The sequence below is a fragment of the Paroedura picta genome, chromosome 1 (assembly GCF_049243985.1).
Source record: "Paroedura picta isolate Pp20150507F chromosome 1, Ppicta_v3.0, whole genome shotgun sequence".
Taxonomy (NCBI): domain Eukaryota; kingdom Metazoa; phylum Chordata; class Lepidosauria; order Squamata; family Gekkonidae; genus Paroedura; species Paroedura picta.
This window is the reverse complement of record NC_135369.1, coordinates 327623-342308: the sequence shown is the minus strand read 5'-3', so window position 1 is coordinate 342308 and position 14686 is coordinate 327623. Positions and strand designations below refer to the sequence as shown.

At 57.3% G+C, this 14686-nt stretch overlaps 1 protein-coding gene across 1 annotated transcript in view; it reads left to right on the top strand.

Annotated features, from left to right (window-relative positions):
• LOC143827844 (immunoglobulin superfamily member 8-like) overlaps window positions 1-14686 on the top strand; it is a 166467-nt gene that overhangs the window by 70994 nt on the left and 80787 nt on the right. The window lies entirely within an intron of this gene.

Here is a 14686-nt window from a genome sequence, read left to right as displayed (position 1 = left end):
ACATTAAATCTGCAGATGATACTAAACTGAGAGGGGCAGCAAACACAACTGAAGACAGCAACAGAATACAGGATGATCTTGATAGGCTCGAGAAGTGGGCTAAACTGAATAAAATGAAGTTCAATAGGGCCTAATGTAAAGTTCTGCATTTAGGGAGGAAAAACCAAATACACCAATATAGGATGGATGAAACTTGTCTTGGCAGTAGCATGTGTGAAAAGGATCTAGGAGTCTTAATAGACCATACATTGAACATGAGCCAGCACTGTGACACAGTGGGTAAAAAGGCAAATGGGATTTTGGGCTGTATCAAACAGAGAATTGTGTCCAGATCACGGGAGGTGATGGTACCGCTTTGCTCTGCTCTGGTTCGGCCTCACTTGGAGTCTGGTTCAACTTTGGGCTCCCTAGTTGAAGAGGGATGTAGACAAACTGGAACGTGTCCAGAGGAGGGCAACAAAGATGGTGAGGGGTTTGGAGACCAAGATGTATGAGGAAAGGTTGGGGGAGCTTGGTCTGTTTAGCCTGGAGAGATGACAGAGAGGGGATCTGACAACCATTTGCAAGAGAAGACTGAGGAGAAGTTGGAACTGAGCAGTTCAGCCCTCCCTTCATCACGTTACAGTTTCTGGTCCCCGCAATGGCCCTGCCATGTCCCTATTCTTTTCCTTACTTTGAATAAAGAACCCTTTTCAGTTGTTTTTAGCATTTCTTGCTAGCCTACGCTCATACTGAGCTCTAGCTTTCCTAGCGCTCTCCCTACAAGCACTGACTATTTGTTTATCTTCCTCCTTGGATATATAAGGCCCTCCTCCCATTTCCTAAATGAGACTTTTTTATTACACAATTCTTTTGAAAGCTGTTTATGGAACCACCCTGGTTTCTTTAGGTTCCTCTCAGTTCCTCTTCTCAGGGGAATTGTCTGGTTTCATTTTTGAGAAACTGCTAACCTTCTTGGGCTTCCATCTCCTTCAGTTTTTCTGACCACAGGATTCTACCCAACATAACTTTAAGTTTATTAAAATTTGCTCTCCTGAAGTCCAGCCTCTATGTGTGACTACGTGCAGCTTTTCTCTTCCCCAAGATCACAAACTCCAAAATCACATGGTCACGACTACCAAGCACACTCACAACTTTTACCTCGTCAACCAGTTCTTCCCTATTGGTGAGAATCAAGTCTAAAATGATCCATGCGGCGGTCACCTCTAGACTAGACTTCTGTAACTCGCTCTACGCTGGCCTGCCCTCATCCTTGAGCCGGAAACTGCAATTAGTCCAGAACGCAGCTGCCAGGGTCCTCCCAGCAACACCTTGGAGGTCCCACATCCAGCCCATCCTCCAGCAGCTGCGCTGGCTCCCAGTTGAATTCCGGATCAGTCTTAAGGTGTTGGTCATCACCTTCCAAGGCCATACGCGGTCTGGGCCCAGTACACCTGAGGGACCGCCTCTCTGCCTACACTCCTCAGAGAGCCCTGCGCTCTACTACATCCAACCTCCTAGTGATCCCTGACCCCAGCGAAGCTCTCTTGACCTCAACCAGGGCCAGAACGTTCTCCATCCTGGCCCCCACCTGGTGGAACAAGCTCCCAGAGGGAATCAGAGCCCTAGCAGAGCTTAAACCAGGGGTAGTCAAACTGCGGCCCTCCAGATGTCCATGGGAGCGAACGCTGGCAGGGGCTCATGGGAATTGTAGTCCATGGACATCTGGAGGGCTGCAGTTTGATTACCCCTGGCTTAAACAGTTCTGCAGGGCCTGCCAAAGAGAGCTCCTCCGCCAGGCTTTTGGTTGAGGTCGGCCAGAATTCAATCACTTCCCATTGGCCCCTGAGCCCCCCTCCCATGAAAACCACCACCAACATGTCCATCCCACGAGGCCGTCAGTATGTTACAGTTAAAATGGATGTTCTCACCATGTTTGTTCCATTATGTTACTGTTCACCTGTTCGCTATTGTTCAATTTATCATGTTATCTGTATTGTTTTTCTCCAGTTCCATGTACACCGCCCTGAGCCTCAGGGGAGGGCGGTATATAAAATAATTTTATATTATATTATTTTAAGAGAGCCAGTTGGTGTAGTGGTTAGGAGCGCGGACTTCTAATCTGGCATGCCAGGTTTGATTCTGCACTCCCCCACATGCAACCCCACAGCACTGATAAAATTGTTCTGACCGAGCAGGAATCTCAGGGCTCTCTCAGCCTCACCCACCCCACAGGGTGTCTGTTGTGGGGAGAGGAAAGGGAAGGCGACTGTAAGCCACTTTGAGCCTTCTTCGGGTAGAAGAAAGCGGCATATAAGAACCAACCCTTCTTCTTCTTCTTCTAATTAATATAAAATAAAATAAAATAAAACAGCAGACCCCCCCCCCCGGTTGCCCCTTCCCCTTTCTGGGAAATGAAGTTGTCATGAAGACAAGTGAAGAATGTTTTGGACTTCTCGTTTTTAGCAGAGCTGGTCATCCATCAGATATCTGGGTAATCGAAATCTCCCATGGCTACTCGGTCCCGCCCCTCTGAGAACTTTGTAGTGAGATCTTGGAGCATCTTGTCCAAGTCCTCTGCCTGGCCTGGTGGTCTATAGCAGTGGTCCCCAACCTGCGGGCTGCGGCCCGGTGCCGGGCCGCGAAGGCCATGGCGCCGGGCCGCGGCTCCCTCTCCCCGGCCTCCCCGCAGTAAAAAACTTCCCAGGCCGCAAGCTTGCGGCCCGGCTTCTTACTGCGGGAGGGCAGGGAGAAGGAATCGGGGCCGGGCCGCGCCCGTGTGGGCGCGGCCCGCGGGCGCGGCAAGATGTACGGGTGCGGCTCGCGGGCGCGGTCCGATGCAGGGGCGCGGCCCGCGGGTGCGGCCGATGCGTGGGCGTGGCCCGCGCGCGGCCCACGGGCCGCGCCCCAATGCCCTGCCGGTCCCCAACCTCAGAAAGGTTGGGGACCACTGGTCTATAGGAGACCCCCACCACCATACCACTGTTGTTTCCTACTCTCCTTCCACAAATGTTGTCAGGCTTTTCTGCCCTGGGCCGAGTGCGGAAAGAGCTGTGTAGGGAAGGCCCAGCCCTTCCAAGCACCAGGCAGGAGAGAAGCCGCCCCACTGTGGACCTTCTGAGGAGCAGCTGGTGGCCAGAGGGGCCCCGTTGTCCACGTGACACTGAGGAGCAGCTCTTGGGAGGCCTCCGGGGTGGGCGAGTGGTACATCAACACAGGACACCTTGCCGGGCACCAGAGAACCCACCCAGCAGAGCACCCCTTGGCAGCCTGGGAGGGGTCAGAGGCTTGCCCAGCACACAAGAGCCCCCCCTTCTTGGTCACTCACAGATTGACCTGTTTGTGCCCTCCATTGATAGCCTGCTCTTCTTCCTGGCAGGGGACCAAAGCAGCTGACAGCCTTCTCTTCTCCCTCCATAAACAACCCTGTGAGGTAGGCTAGGCCGACAGTGTGGGACGGGCTGAGGATCACCAAGCAGATTCCCCTGACCATGTGGGGGTTCCCATCTGCTTCTCACAGATCTTTGTTGGACTCTCTGGCCCCCAATGTTTTCCATTCCTTTCGGAGTCATTTCAGAGTCTCTCCTCAGTCATTTCCCCTTCTGGAACGGCCCCTGCCTGCCTGCCTGCCTGCCTGCCTGCCTGCCTGCCTGCCTGCCCAGAGTGCTGACCTCGGTCCTTTTCCCCCAGCAGAAAACACAGTCTTGTCCTGGCTGTGTCGCGGAAATTCAGCCTTCTTGCCATTGAAGAGAAGAACTTAGGGACAAGGCTTTAAGAGATGAAAGCAGCAAGGTTTACTTTTACGTGCACGGAGAGAGAGCGTTCAGAACGCCCCAAATTCCTCTCTGGGCTCATTATTAAGGCAGCCCTATTCCGTCTACGGCTCTCCCATTGGCTAATTAGTCAATGAGCTCACATTATAATATTCTACCACGATACATCTCTAGATTTTCCCAGTGTAGGCCTCATACCCCCCCACCCCCACCCCCAATGATGCTAAGCTTTCTGCTACAGTGTCTGTGTCCTTGCGTTTGCTCTTATCTTGTAACATACCAGCCTGAGTCTACTCCGACTTTTACTGTCTATTTTTCTACGTGCTGACCTTCTAGCATGTAATGGCTTCACACTGAGACAGAAGATTCCATTCTATTCATAACAGCTACCATGTAGACCAGCTGTCCCCAACCCCTGGTCCGTGAACCGGGACCGGTCCGTAAATCAGTCGGTACCGGGCCGCTGCTCCTCCTCATCCTCCTCCCCGGCTGCTGCCTCGGGGGCTGTCCTGCCACTCTGCTGCCGGCTCACCTTTGGTGCTCTCCAGCGACCGCCATGGCTGGGGCTCCCCCTTGGTGTGGCACTGCACAGATGCTGCTGGCAGCGCCCCCCAGCGGGCGGCAGGAAGTCAGGGGCGCCAGCGGGAAAGCAAGTGGAGCAGGGGCTCAGCTGGTGGCAACGTCCCTCAGCAAAAGACTACATCTGCCCCCCATGGCCTCAGTAAAATTGTCAAGCGTTGACCGTCCCCGGTTATAAAAAGGTTAGGGACCACTGATGTAGAGAATGGAGCACAGTTGTTCTCTCTTGCCCCAGAGGGACGGACCAATGGGATGAAATGGGATGAAATTAATTCAAATGAAATTCTGTCTCAACCTCCGGAAGAAGTTCCTGACAGTCAGAGCGGTTTCTCAGTGGAACAGGCTTCCTCGGGAGGTGGGGGGTCCTCCATCTTTGGAGATTTTTAAACAGAAGCTGGATAACCTTCTGACAGAGGCTGATTCTGTGAAGGCTCAAGGGGGTGGCAGGTGACAGTGGGTGAGCGAGAGGGTTGGGAGTGTCCTGCATAGTGTGGGGAGTTGGACTAGAAGACCCAGGAGGTCCCTTCCATGATTCTATTATTCTGTGATTCTGGAGAACAGATCCTTCTCCTGGGTGCTTGAGGCTGATCCTGCACTGAGCAAGGGGTGGGACTAGATAGCCTGCATGGCCCCTTCCCACTCTAGGATTCTAGGAGTCTAGTTCAGCAGTGGAAGGGGCTGCCTAAGGAGGTGGGGAGCTCCCCCTCACTGGCCGTCTTCAAGCAGCGGCTGGACAGATCCTTCTCCTGGATGCTTGAGGCTGATCCTGCACTGAGCAGGGGGTGGGACTAGATGGCCTCCATAGCCCCTTCCCAATCTAGGATTCTAGGAGTCTAGTTCAGCAGTGGAAGGGGCTGCCTAAGGGGGTGGGGAGCTCCCCCTCACTGGCCGTCTTCAAGCAGCGGCTGAACAGATCCTTCTCCTGGATGCTTGAGGCTGATCCTGCACTGAGCAGGGGGTGGGACTAGATGGCCAGCATGGCCCCTTCCCACTCTAGGATTCTGGGAGTCTAGTTCAGCAGTGGAAGGGGCTGCCTAAGGAGGTGGGGAGCTCCCCCTCACTGGCCGTCTTCAAGCAGCGGCTGGACAGATCCTTCTCCTGGATGCTTGAGGCTGATCCTGCACTGAGCAGGGGGTGGGACTAGATGGCCTCCATAGCCCCTTCCCAATCTAGGATTCTAGGAGTCTAGTTCAGCAGTGGAAGGGGCTGCCTAAGGAGGTGGGGAGCTCCTCCTCACTGGACGTCTTCAAGCAGTGGCTGAACAGATCCTTCTCCTGGATGCTGGAGGCTGATCCTGCACTGAGCAGGGGGTGGACTAGATGGCCTGCATGGCCCCTTCCCACTCTAGGATTCTAGGAGTCTAGTTCAGCAGTGGAAGGGGCTGCCTAAGGAGGTGGGGAGCTCCCCCTCACTGGCCGTCTTCAAGCAGCGGCTGGACAGATCCTTCTCCTGGATGCTGGAGGCTGATCCTGCACTGAGCAGGGGGTGGGACTAGATGGCCAGCATGGCCCCTTCCCACTCTAGGATTCTAGGAGTCTAGTTCAGCAGTGGAAGGGGCTGCCTAAGGAGGTGGGGAGCTCCCCCTCACTGGCCGTCTTCAAGCAGCGGCTGGACAGATCCTTCTCCTGGATGCTTGAGGCTGATCCTGCACTGAGCAGGGGGTGGGACTAGATGGCCTCCATAGCCCCTTCCCACTCTGGGATTCTAGGAGTCTAGTTCAGCAGTGGAAGGGGCTGCCTAAGGAGGTGGGGAGCTCCCCCTCACTGTCCGTCTTCAAGCAGTGGCTGGACAGATCCTTCTCCAGGATGCTGAATGCTGATCCTGCACTGAGCAGGGGGTGGGACTAGATGTCCTCATGGCTCCTTCCCACTCTAGGATTCTAGGAGTCTAGTTCAGCAGTGGAAGGGGCTGCCTAAGGGGGTGGGGAGCTCCCCCTCACTGGCCGTCTTCAAGCAGCGGCTGGACAGATCCTTCTCTTGGATGTTTGAGGCTGATCCTGCCTTGAGCAGGGGGGTGGGACTAGCTGGCCTGTATAACCCTTTCCCACTCTGGGATTCTATTAGTCTAATTCAGCTGTGGAATGGGCTCAGCAGGGCTCCTCTGAGGGTCTTCTCAGGGGAAGGCCTCGGCCTCCCTGCCCTGTGGCTGGCCCTGCAGAGGAACTGGCTGGCCCCTGGGGGAGACGGGAGGCTGGACTGGAGGGACCCTCCCTGGCCTGACCCAGCAGGGCTCTTCTGAGGGTCTTCTCAGGGGAAGGCCTCGGCCTCCCTGCCCTGTGGCTGGCCCTGCAGAGGAACTGGCTGGCCCCTGGGTGAGACGGGAGGCTGGACTGGAGGGACCCTCCCTGGCCTGACCCAGCAGGGCTCTTCTGAGGGTCTTCTCAGGGGAAGGCCTCGGCCTCCCTGCCCTGTGGCTGGCCCTGCAGAGGAACTGGCTGACCCCTGGGTGAGACGGGAGGCTGGACTGGAGGGACCCTCCCTGGCCTGACCCAGCAGGGCTCTTCTGAGGGTCTTCTCAGAGGAAGGCCTCGGCCTCTCTGCCCTGTGGCTGGCCCTGCAGAGGAACTGGCTGGCCCCTGGGGGAGACGGGAGGCTGGACTGGAGGGACCCTCCATGGCCTGAGCCAGCAGGGCTCTTCTGTGGTCCTTATCAGGGGAAGGCCTCGACTGCTGTGCCCCTTGTTGGCCACACACAGGAACTGGTTGGTCTCTGTGTGCGAGAGGAAGCTCTGTGAGACAGGACACTAATTGGTGCAATCCAGTAGGGCTCTTCTGATGTTTTTCTGAGATTAAGAGGTTGACGTCTCTGAATGTTCTGCAAAGACCTTTGGGAGATATAGTGACCATATCTGATACTGCCTTGAGTGGGGGGGGGGGCTTGGACGAGACGGCCTGTCTGGCCCCTCCCAGTTCTAGGATTCCCTCTGTGAGTCTGTGGCCTGGGCTGCACACTGTAGTCTCTACAGGCTGTTTGGTTTCCAGTCCCTCCGCTAATGTTTCCTAGCATGGAGTTTGCGTTCTCTGCTCCAGGACAGAGGCTTCATGGGATGTGATTTACTAGGGCTGATGTCACACAGTAATTATTTGCCATTTCAGGAACAGTTTGGGTTTTTCTGCACTCCATAAATTTAGCATCATGCTTGCCTGGTGAAGACACTATATTCTGGGCGCTCCACATGACGTCGCCAGTCTCCTCCATCCGGCCAGCAAACTGCTCCCAATATCCGCCATTTTAAAGTGCGCGTTGGTGAATCCCCAAAAGTGGTTCACCAACCTGAAAAGTGCTATCCCCCGGCGGACAACCAGCAGGCCCCCAGCACAATAATGTATGGAGGTGAAGAAGCACTACCTCCGCCTCCAACGTCCCATCCTCACCCCCGGGTAACACCCGGGGACAGGAAGAGCTTTTTAAAAATGGAGAACAGCCTCGAGCAACGAATAAGCAGACATGCACCTCGGCCAAGATTGTCTGTGCCTCTATGAATATGCGGAGAAGCATTTAAACAAATCAGTATATCTTTATACGGAAGTTCACATGTCGATCAGCCATGCCAGGAGGGGATTGGCTGGCCAAAGTGATTGACAGTGGTAGTCAGGGTAAAGTGCAACAAGCCTAAAGTGCCTTATTTTCTCTCCTGGCGTTTCCGGCAGCGAGGGGGGAGACGAGACGTGCGAAAAGCGGCCATTAACATGTGAGACAGCTTGAGAGGTGTGTGGAGTGCTTCTTGCGCTTTGCCATCCAGCAGGCTTCACGCCATAATGCCCAATGTGCGGAAAAGCCCTTTGTTTGTTTCCATACAGCCTCATTGTGTGTTCCCTGGACAGATTGGGAGCAGCTCCTTTTTCCTCCAAAAAACAAAACAGCAAGAAACCTGAGCAAACCTTCCGGACACTGGTGGGAGACCTTTTCCATGGGGGGACATGGGGGGACACCCCCTCCTCCTTCTGCATTCTCACAATCAGCTGCCTGAGGGTTTAAGAAAATCGGCAGCAGGTGGGGGGGGGGGAGGACTCAGGGCAACACTGCAGGGCTGTCACTGCACCATGATGATACTGACACCCCCCTTTTGGGGGTTGACAGAGGTCACAGGCCTGTCCAGCACACCACTGGTAGTGGTTAGCATCTCTTGACCAGTCCTTCCGGCTGATTATGCAATATTGTCAAGGCCATAATTCTTGGAAAACATTTACAGAACAGCGCAACTAAAAATAACATGCCATGTCATCAGCATATTCCTTCAAGTCTGACAAATCCTTCACCAGAACTGTGGGGGGGGGGGGGAAGTCAGCTGAGCAGGGAGATTGTGAGGGAGATTGTGAGGAGAAAAAAAAGTGACCAAGAGGAAGTTCCTCAGAAGAGCCGGCCCAGGCAGCTTCTGCTTTCATGCAGACAGGGTGAGCCACTCCTGGGGCCAGTCCCCCTCCCATGTGACCGACGGTGGGGGGCTGGGCATGCAAGGGAAGGGGGGCAAATGGCTCCGGCGGAACTCCTTGTGGCACATCTGAATTCACCATCTATCACATGACCCACCACAGGAGGAATCCCCCCCCCCCCGGAACCCGCCCTGGTGATGCTACTGAACGACAAGGCATGAGAAAAAGCTGGGAATAGATTCAGCCCACTGTAGATTCAGCCCAAATGCAATTGGTGTTACCCGGGGGTGAGGACGGGACGTTGGAGGCGGAGGTAGTGCTTCTTCACCTCCATACATTATTGTGCTGGGGGCCTGCTGGTTGTCCGCCGGGGGATAGCACTTTTCAGGTTGGTGAACCACTTTTGGGGATTCACCAACGCGCACTTTAAAATGGCGGATATTGGGAGCAGTTTGCTGGCCGGATGGAGGAGACTGGCGACGTCATGTGGAGCGCCCAGAATATAGTGTCTTCACCAGGCAAGCATGATGCTAAATTTATGGAGTGCAGAAAAACCCAAACTGTTCCTGAAATGGCAAATAATTACTGTGTGACATCAGCCCTAGTAAATCACATCTCATGAAGCCTCCGTCCTGGAGCAGAGAACGCAAACTCCATGCTAGGAAACATTAGCGGAGGGACTGGAAACCAAACAGCCTGTAGAGACTACAGTGTGCAGCACAAGCCACAGACTCACAGAGGGAATCCTAGAACTGGGAGGGGCCAGACAGGCCGTCTCGTCCAACCCCCCCCCCCCACTCAAGGCAGTATCAGATATGGTCACTATATCTCCCAAAGGTCTTTGCAGAACATTCAGAGACGTCAACCTCTTAATCTCAGAAAAACATCAGAAGAGCCCTACTGGATTGCACCAATTAGTGTCCTGTCTCACAGAGCTTCCTCTCGCACACAGAGACCAACCAGTTCCTGTGTGTGGCCAACAATGGGCACAGCAGTCGAGGCCTTCCCCTGATAAGGACCACAGAAGAGCCCTGCTGGCTCAGGCCAGGGAGGGTCCCTCCAGTCCAGCCTCCCGTCTCCCCCAGGGGCCAGCCAGTTCCTCTGCAGAGCCAGCCACAGGGCAGGGAGGCCGAGGCCTTCCCCTGAGAAGACCCTCAGAAGAGCCCTGCTGAGCCCATTCCACAGCTGAATTAGACTAATAGAATCCCAGAGTGGGAAAGGGTTATACAGGCCAGCTAGTCCCACCCCCCTGCTCAAGGCAGGATCAGCCTCAAACATCCAAGAGAAGGATCTGTCCAGCCGCTGCTTGAAGACGGCCAGTGAGGGGGAGCTCCCCACCCCCTTAGGCAGCCCCTTCCACTGCTGAACTAGACTCCTAGAATCCTAGATTGGGAAGGGGCTATGGAGGCCATCTAGCCCACCCCCTGCTCAGTGTAGGATCAGCCTCAAGCATCCAGGAGAAGGATCTGTCCAGCCGCTGCTTGAAGACGGCCAGTGAGGGGGAGCTCCCCACCTCCTTAGGCAGCCGCTTCCACTGCTGAACTAGACTCCTAGAATCCTAGAGTGGGAAGGGGCCATGCAGGCCATCTAGTCCACCCCCTGCTCAGTGCAGGATCAGCCTGAAGCATCCAGGAGAAGGATCTGTTCTCCAGAATCACAGAATAATAGAATCATGGAAGGGACCTCCTGGGTCTTCTAGTCCAACTCCCCACACTATGCAGGACACTCCCAACCCTCTCGCTCACCCACTGTCACCTGCCACCCCCTTGAGCCTTCACAGAATCAGCCTCTGTCAGAAGGTTATCCAGCTTCTGTTTAAAAATCTCCAAAGATGGAGGACCCCCCACCTCCCGAGGAAGCCTGTTCCACTGAGAAACCGCTCTGACTGTCAGGAACTTCTTCCGGAGGTTGAGACAGAATTTCATTTGAATTAATTTCATCCCATTTCATCCCATTGGTCCGTCCCTCTGGGGCAAGAGAGAACAACTGTGCTCCATTCTCTACATCAGTGGTCCCTAACCTTTTTATAACCGGGGACGGTCAACGCTTGACAATTTTACTGAGGCCATGGGGGGGAGATGTAGTCTTTTGCTGAGGGACGTTGCCACCAGCTGAGCCCCTGCTCCACTTGCTTTCCCGCTGGCGCCCCTGACTTCCTGCTGCCCGCTGGGGGGCGCTGCCAGCAGCATCTGTGCAGTGCCACACCAAGGGGGAGCCCCAGCCATGGCGGCCGCTGGAGAGCACCAAAGGTGAGCCGGCAGCAGAGTGGCAGGACAGCCCCCGAGGCAGCAGCTGGGGAGGAGGACGAGGAGGAGCTGCGGCCCGGTACCGACTGATTTACGGACCGGTCCCGGTTCACGGACCAGGGGTTGGGGACAGCTGCTCTACATGGTAGCTGTTATGAATAGAATGGAATCTTCTGTCTCAGTGTGAAGCCATTACATGCTAGAAGGTCAGAAAAAGCTGATTTTCACACAAGTCTCTATGAAAGGAAGGTTCTTTTCTTCAGGCTTGTTGCTGACCTCACATTCTTCCTGGTTCTAAAAAATCCTAGAGTGGGAAGGGACCACCAGGGTCATCTAGTCCAACCCTCTACACCAGTGGTTCTCAATCTGGGGGTCGGGACCCCTTTGGGGATTGAATAACCCTTTCACAGGGGTTGTGGCAGGGTGAGCAGTTTGGGCAGGGGAAGAGTACTGCCCCTGTTGCTGGTCCTCCTGCAGATGCCCAGACTCAGCCGCCAGCCGCTCTAGCAGGGTCTCCAGCACAGCGCAGTCTCCCACCAGCCACTCCAGATGGGGACTCAGTTCAGCGGGACAAGAGGCAGAAGTGAACTGAGAAGCCCAGGATACAAACCCAATTGATATACAAGCACGAACAATGGATCTTCACACCATGGGTCAGTTTTAGTTTAATTTCTATGAAAGAACACTTGCATAATTTTATGGTTGGGAGTCACCACAACATGAGGAACTGTATTAAAGGGTCGCGGCATCAGGAAGGTTGAGAACCTCTGCCCTACACTATGCAGGAACTCACAATTACCTGCCCACCCACAGTGACACCAATCTCATGCCCAAGTGATTCCCCCCTCCCACAGACAAACCCAGAATCCCTGGTCAGTCTGGGCTGGAGGAAATTCTGTTCCCGAACCAAAAGTGGCAATGGCCATTTCCCTGGGCATGCCAGAAAGGGACACAAAAGCCAAGCAAGGACACGATCCCTCCTGCCCACCCACACAAAATGTGCCTAAATTCAAAGTATCAGCATTTCTGTGAGATGTGCATCTTGCCTCTGCTTCAGAATGTCCAGTCCAGGGCAGAGAGGCCGAGGCCTTCCCCTTAGAAGACCCTCAGAAGAGCCCTGGTGGGTCAGGCCAGGGAGGGTCCCTCCAGTCCAGCCTCCCGTCCCACCGAGGGGCCAGCCAGTTCCTCTGCAGGGCCAGCCACAGGGCAGAGAGGCCGAGGCCTTCCCCTGAGAAGACCCTCAGAAGAGCCCTGCTGGGTCAGGCCAGGGAGGGTCCCTCCAGTCCAGCCTCCCGTCCCACCGAGGGGCCAGCCAGTTCCTCTGCAGGGCCAGCCACAGGGCAGGGAGGCCGAGGCCTTCCCCTGAGAAGACCCTCAGAAGAGCCCTGCTGGGTCAGGCCAGGGAGGGTCCCTCCAGTCCAGCCTCCCATCTCACCCAGGGGCCAGCCAGTTCCTCTGCAGGGCCAGCCACAGGGCAGGGAGGCCGAGGCCTTCCCCTGAGAAGACCCTCAGAAGAGCCCTGCTGGGTCAGGCCAGGGAGGGTCCCTCCAGTCCAGCCTCCCGTCCCACCGAGGGGCCAGCCAGTTCCTCTGCAGGGCCAGCCACAGGGCAGAGAGGCCGAGGCCTTCCCCTGAGAAGACCCTCAGAAGAGCCCTGCTGGGTCAGGCCAGGGAGGGTCCCTCCAGTCCAGCCTCCCATCTCACCCAGGGGCCAGCCAGTTCCTCTGCAGGGCCAGCCACAGGGCAGGGAGGCCAAGGCCTTCCCCTGAGAAGACCCTCAGAAGAGCCCTGCTGGGTCAGGCCAGGGAGGGTCCCTCCAGTCCAGCCTCCCGTCCCACCGAGGGGCCAGCCAGTTCCTCTCCAGGGCCAGCCACAGGGCAGAGAGGCCGAGGCCTTCCCCTGAGAAGACCCTCAGAAGAGCCCTGCTGGGTCAGGCCAGGGAGGGTCCCTCCAGTCCAGCCTCCCATCCCACCGAGGGGCCAGCCAGTTCCTCTGCAGGGTGAGCCACAGGGCAGAGAGGCCGAGGCCTTCCCCTGAGAAGACCCTCAGAAGAGCCCTGCTGGGTCAGGCCAGGGAGGGTCCCTCCAGTCCAGCCTCCCGTCCCACCGAGGGGCCAGCCAGTTCCTCTGCAGGGCCAGCCACAGGGCAGAGAGGCCGAGGCCTTCCCCTGATAAGGACCTCAGAAGAGCCCTGCTGGGTCAGGCCAGGGAGGGTCCCTCCAGTCCAGCCTCCCGTCTCCCCCAGGGGCCAGCCAGTTCCTCTGCAGGGCCAGCCACAGGGCAGAGAGGCCGAGGCCTTCCCCTGAGAAGACCCTCAGAAGAGCCCTGCTGGGTCAGGCCAGGGAGGGTCCCTCCAGCCCAGCCTCCCGTCTCACCCAGGGGCCAGCCAGTTCCTCTGCTGGGCCAGCCACAGGGCAGAGAGGCCGAGGCCTTCCCCTGAGAAGACCCTCAGAAGAGCCCTGCTGGGTCAGGACAGGGAGGGTCCCTCCAGCCCAGCCTCCCGTCTCACCCAGGGGCCAGCCAGTTCCTCTGCTGGGCCAGCCACAGGGCAGAGAGGCCGAGGCCTTCCCCTGAGAAGACCCTCAGAAGAGCCCTGCTGGGTCAGGCCAGGGAGGGTCCCTCCAGTCCAGCCTCCCATCTCACCCAGGGGCCAGCCAGTTCCTCTGCAGGGCCAGCCACAGGGCAGGGAGGCCGAGGCCTTCCCCTGAGAAGACCCTCAGAAGAGCCCTGCTGGGTCAGGCCAGGGAGGGTCCCTCTAGTCCAGCCTCCCGTCCCACCGAGGGGCCAGCCAGTTCCTCTGCAGGGCCAGCCACAGGGCAGAGAGGCCGAGGCCTTCCCCTGAGAAGACCCTCAGAAGAGCCCTGCTGGGTCAGGCCAGGGAGGGTCCCTCCAGTCCAGCCTCCCATCTCACCCAGGGGCCAGCCAGTTCCTCTGCAGGGCCAGCCACAGGGCAGGGAGGCCGAGGCCTTCCCCTGAGAAGACCCTCAGAAGAGCCCTGCTGGGTCAGGCCAGGGAGGGTCCCTCCAGTCCAGCCTCCCGTCCCACCGAGGGGCCAGCCAGTTCCTCTGCAGGGTCAGCTACAGGGCAGAGAGGCCGAGGCCTTCCCCTGAGAAGACCCTCAGAAGAGCCCTGCTGGGTCAGGCCAGGGAGGGTCCCTCCAGTCCAGCCTCCCGTCCCACCGAGGGGCCAGCCAGTTCCTCTGCAGGGCCAGCCACAGGGCAGAGAGGCCGAGGCCTTCCCCTGATAAGGACCTCAGAAGAGCCCTGCTGGGTCAGGCCAGGGAGGGTCCCTCCAGTCCGGCTTCCGTCTCCGGCAGGGGCCTGCCAGTTCCTCTGCAGGGCCAGCCACAGGGCAGAGAGGCCGAGGCCTTCCCCTGAGAAGACCCTCAGAAGAGCCCTGCTGGGTCAGGCCAGGGAGGGTCCTTCCAGCCCAGCCTCCCGTCTCACCCAGGGGCCAGCCAGTTCCTCTGCTGGGCCAGCCACAGGGCAGAGAGGCCGAGGCCTTCCCCTGAGAAGACCCTCAGAAGAGCCCTGCTGGGTCAGGACAGGGAGGGTCCCTCCAGCCCAGCCTCCCGTCTCACCCAGGGGCCAGCCATTTCCTCTGCTGGGCCAGCCACAGGGCAGAGAGGCCGAGGCCTTCCCCTGAGAAGACCCTCAGAAGAGCCCTGCTGGGTCAGGCCAGGGAGGGTCCCTCCAGTCCAGCCTCCCATCTCCCCCAGGGGCCAGCCAGGTCCTCTGCA